The sequence below is a fragment of the Aethalodelphis obliquidens genome, unplaced genomic scaffold (genome assembly GCF_003676395.1).
Source record: "Aethalodelphis obliquidens isolate GAN/ISIS:26980383/991018 unplaced genomic scaffold, ASM367639v1 scaffold46, whole genome shotgun sequence".
NCBI lineage: Eukaryota > Metazoa > Chordata > Mammalia > Artiodactyla > Delphinidae > Aethalodelphis > Aethalodelphis obliquidens.
Window position 1 is genome coordinate 3,680,173 of NW_020837990.1, and position 5,693 is coordinate 3,685,865.

Consider the following 5,693-nt stretch of genomic DNA (forward strand, 5'->3'; position numbering starts at 1 on the left):
TATAGAATTAAAAACTGAACTTCATAGAGGTTAAGTGATCTGCCCAAGACCATTAGTAAAAATGACCAGGCTGAGATTGGAATTCAGGACAATCTGGCACGAAAGTCAAATCCATGCATTTCACATTATGCCATACTATTGCTCCAGCTCCATACATGTTATGTCTTACTGTTTAGCTGTGATTGCTCAGTACTTCTTTGACCATTTCTTTTGCAGGAATGTACATGACATAGGGATGATGCTGGCTGATCCTGAAGAGAATTCAGCCTTATAAGGATATTTTAGCTGAAGAGCTAGGAGTTGACAAGGTCTACGTGCATACGTTGTGTGTGCTTTCGTGTAGTGTGTGTCAGGGAGCAGGTGAGGAGTTGTGATGTGCATGCACGTGTATTTATTGGTTCATAGAGTGGGGAAGACAAAATTCTTTACAAGGGACTCAGTGGCAGTTCCTGGGGACTTACTTCTCTTATTGTATTTTGTTTTGATTTGTCCCATTGGTAGGGCTTAGGGAAATTCGAAAAAAAAAAAAAAGCCTGAAAGAGATGATTAAAGAAACTGTTCTGGGGCTTCCCTGTTGGCGCAGTGGTTGAGAGTCCGCCTGCCGATGCAGGGGACATGGGTTCGTGGCCCTGTCCGGGAAGATCCCACATGCCGCGGAGCGGCTGGGCCCGTGAGCCATGGCCACTGAGCCTGCGCGTCCGGAGCCTGTGCTCCGCAACGGGAGAGGCCACAACAGTGAGAGGCCCGCGTACTGCAAAAAAAAAAAAAAGAAAGAAAAGAAACTGTTCTGAGGATCACGGGGAGGGTGAGCCAAGCAGTGGGGCTGAGGTGGGGGCCTCCCTCCTCCTTCTTCAGAGAACAGAGCATCTTTCTGGCACCTTAGGATGGATGGCTTTGGAAGCATCAGGATTGTTGGCATAACCAACATCTAAAGTCGCCTCAGTGGCAAGGATCATGAGAAGAGCTGAGCAGACTATGCACAGAGGAAGAAGAGTGAGGCGGATGCTGCATGGATACTTTACTGATAGACTTACTTGTGAGCTCAGGTACCCTTGGGGACACCCAGGAATATGCAGGAAGTTAGATGTCCTGTGAGCAACTAGGAAAAAAGGCAAGAAATGTGGGTCACTACTGTTCACAAATTCTGTGTACGATGTATATAACTACATATATGAGTAATGTATATGATTGGGTGTGATTAGATACAGTCAGCCCTGCGTACCCCTGGGGTTCGATATCCACGGGTTCAACCAATCGCAGGTAGAGAATAGAATATTCAGAAAAAAGAAAATTCCAGAAAGTTCCAAAAAGCAAAACTTGAATTTGTTGTGCACAGGCAACTATTTACATGGCACTATTTACATAGCGCTTATACTATATTAGGTAATTTAAGTAATCTAGAGATGATTTAAAGTATACTGGAGGATGTGTGTGGGTTATTTGCAAATACTACACCATTTTATATAAATGGATTTTGGTGTCTGCATCTGTGGATTTTGGTGTCTGCAAAGGTCCTGGAACAATCCCCCACAGATATCGAGAGACGACTGTGTGTGCTTCCATGTTTCTTGGAGATATCCTTGACTTACTTTTCTTTCATTCCCTTCTCTCCCCTTATGGTGCAAACTCCTAAAGATAAGATCAATGTCTCTACCTATACCTGGTCTATCTCCACAAGATAGGCAGAATTATCTTTCTAAAACTCATGTGTGATCGTGTTCTTCCCTGTCTGCTCTTATTCTACACTGCCCTGTTCAATCTGGTAGGCACTAGCTGTATGTGGTTATTTAAATTTAAATGAATTAAAATTGCATTTCCTGAGTCACATAACACTAGCCACATTTCAGGTGCTCAGTAGCTATATGTGACTAGGACTATCATATTGGACACTGACAATATAGACTATTTTCATCATCACAGAACGTTCTCTTGGGCAGTGCTGCTCTAGACTCTCAAGCCCCCATGTGTAAGTTCTTTGGGAATTTGCTTCGCTGAACCCTTTGCTTGAAACATTATTCTTCCACCTCCTTGAGACTGAAAATTATATATAATTGCTTATTTTCTTGTCTCCTTGACTAGTACATAAGCCTTAATGAAGGCAGGAGCTAGATCCATCTTGTTCACAGTTGATTCCCTATTATCCCTAAAGGACCGTTATAGACAAGGAGACAGTTGATAGGGAAGTAAAATGAGAGAAAGTAACAGAAAGGCAAATTTCTGGTCATTTTAGTAGAAATTGTTGGTAATTTAATTGTTTTGACCTACAAACAGCAATTTCATATAGTTCAAGCTAATAATAAGGAAGAACTTCTGAAGAATTGGAGTGCTTTAGTGGGTTCTAATGAATTCACCGTTACTGGGATAGGTTAAGCAAAGAATGGGATAGGTTAAGCAAAGGGGAAATCTGTTAGAATGGTGTATAAATAATTCCTGGATCAGTTGGACTAGTTAACTAGTCAACTAGTCCAATTCTAAGATTTTAAGTCTACGGTCCTCCATCCAGCTCTTTAATTCAGGGCTGAGTATGCTATAACAATAATCATAGCTACTTTCTGAGTTTTTATTATGTGCCAAACATGCTCGAGATATTTCACATAGATTATTTCCTTTAATCCTCACAAAGATTTTTTTTAAATTAATTAATTTATTTTTGGCTGCATTGGGTCTTCGTTGCTGCGCATGGGCTTTCTCTCTAGTTGTGGCGAGCGGGGGCTACTCTTCGTTGCAGTGCACAGGCTTCTCATTGCGTTGGCTTCTCTTGTTGTGGAGCATGAGCTCTAAGCGCGCAGGCTTCAGTAGTTGTGGCACACAGGCTCAGTAGTTGTGGCTCACGGGCTCTAGAGCTCAAGCTCAGTAGTTGTGGCGCACGGGCTTAGTTGCTCTGTGGCATGTGGGATCTTCCCGACCAGGGCTTGAACCTGTGTCCCCTGCGTTGGCAGGCAGATTCATAACCAGTGCGCCACCCAGGAAGTCCCTTACAATGATTTTTGTGAAGTACATTTGGTGCCATCAGATTTGCCAAGTAAGACTCAGGTTAAGTGATATACCCAGCAACATACAGTTAGTAAATGGCAGAGGCTGAATTCATATTTAGGTCAGTCTGACACCAGAATCTGAGTTCATAATAATGGGATATAGTAATGATGGGCTATAGTTCAACAAGAAGTTTCAGTCAGATTTTTGCATGTTCTTCTAATTCAACAAATGGTTATTTTATAATGGATGTATATCTTTCACCTAGCTAGGTGGTTTGGGGAAAACAAAGACGGATAAGGCATCGTCCCTAAAATGTAGTTGGAAAGATAATGCATATGCCCAAATAACAGTGATGTAGGACAGTTAAATGTCTATTATTTTAAAAGGGGATTTAGGGAGTCATCTTCTTAGCTGAAGACCTCTCCCAGGTAGGCAAAAGGATAAGGACAGAATTATATGAGAATTCAGTATGAACAGCATCAGTACACAAATGGGAACACAGGGGAAGAGAAAAACAACTGCTTCACTTGAAAGAATAATGGCTGGTTTCGAAATTGAGAGTCTGCAATGCTAGTCCTGGTTTTCCCACTAACCAGCCATGTCACTTGATCTCTTTCTGCCTTAGAGCTTTAACTGTCTGATAACCTGAATTGGATAAACAACCATGGTGAATACATATAATATTTTACATGTATATATTTTCAAGAGGAAGTACCATAGTTTCCATGAGATTCCCAGAGAAATCACTACTCGAAAAACTTTTAGCCTACATTACAGCTTTAAATTCTGCAGTTCTGAGATTCTGTATTTTATTTTGGTCAACATTATTGACGTATCTGTCAGGAAATGGACTGTCATGCCAAGCTTAATGACCAAGCAAAAGGCAGAAATATTTTTAGTTTAACCTGGAGACTCATAGCTAGAACTATTTAGAAAGCATCAGGATTTTCTTACTGGGCAGAATATGGTCTTAAAAAAAAACAATTAGTTCTGCTATGTGCATAAATGGATCAGTCGTAAGAAGCTTAATTAACAAGGAGGCTTTACATTTATTAAGATCATTTGTAACAAATTGCTGGAAACGTCACTAGACCCTCTTAGTTTTTATATTTCTGTGTGTATAATATACACAGAGAAAACTGTACATACATGAACAGTTCAATGAATTATCACAAAGCAAAAACCCATGTAGCCACCAGCCTGTCAAGTCATAGAACAAGGCCAGTTTCCCAAAGTCTTCCCCCAGTAACTACACCACCATTCTCCCCGAAGTTAACTACTATTCTTCTAATATTGTAGCTTATTTTTCCATTTTTAAACTATATAAATGAAATCAAATGAGATGACTTCCTTCACTTAACATGGTGAATCTTCCACGTTGTTGCCTATAGCTGAAGTTTATTCATTTTTGTTGTTAAATAGTATTTCATATTATAATCCACCACAATTTATTTATCTGTTCCACTATTGAAGGATGTTTGGGTTGTTTCAGGCTTTTGACTATTATGCATAATGCTGCTATGAACATTCTTGTACTTAATTTTTAGTGCACATATATACACGTTTCTGTTGGGAATATACTCAGGAGTAAAATTGATGGGTCACAGCTTTAGATCAGCACTGTCTAGTAGAAATATAGTGCAAGTCAAGTCACATATGTAATTTAAAATTTTCTAGTAGCCACATTAAAAACTTAAAACATGAATATTAATCATGTACTTTATTACTCCAATATATCCAAAATGTCATTTTAATGTCATCAATATGAAAATTATTAATTAGGTATTTTACATTCTTTCATATATTGAATCTTCAAAATTCAGTGTGTATTTTACCCTATTACAATTTGTACTATCCACAGCTTAAGTTTTCAGTAACCAAATGTGGTACTAACTATTATTACTACCTCTTAAGTGTTCAATAACAAAATGTGGTACTAACTATTACTACTACTTCTTAAGTGTTCAGTAACCAAATGTGGTACTATTACTACTACTACATTGGGCAGTGCAACTTTGGATTATACTGCCAAACAGTTTTCCAAAGTGCCTGTGCCAATTTATACTTCTGACGGCAGTGTACGAGTTACAATTGTTCCACGTCTTTATCAATACTTGGTATTGTGTGTCTTTTTAATTTTAGTCATTTTGATGCTTGTGTAGTAGTATCTTATTTCGTTTTAATTTGCATTTCCTTAATGATAAGGTGGTTGAGTATCTCTTCCTATGCTTATTGGCCAATTGATATTCTCTTTCATGAAGAGTATATGTCCTTTTATTCTACTGAGTTTGTCTTTTTCTTATTGGTCTGATAAAATTAGTTGAAAAGTATTCTCTCTTTTTCAGTGAAGTAAGTCAGAAAGAGAAAAACAAATATCGTATATTAACGCATATATGTGGAACCTAGAAAAATGGTACAGATGAACCAGTTTGCAGGGCAGAAATAGAGACACAGATGTAGAGAAAAAACGTATGGACACCAAGGGGGGGAAAGTGACGGGGGGTGGTGGTGGTGGTGGAATGAATTGGGAGATTGGGATTGACATATACACACTAATATGTATAAAATAGATAACTAATAAGAACCTGCTGTATAAAAAATAAAATTAAATTTAAAAATTAAAAAAAAAGTATTCTCTCTTTTTCTATTCCCTGCAAAAATTTGTGTAATATTGGCATCATTTGTTCCTTAGATGATTGTTTGAGTTCTCTGGTAAA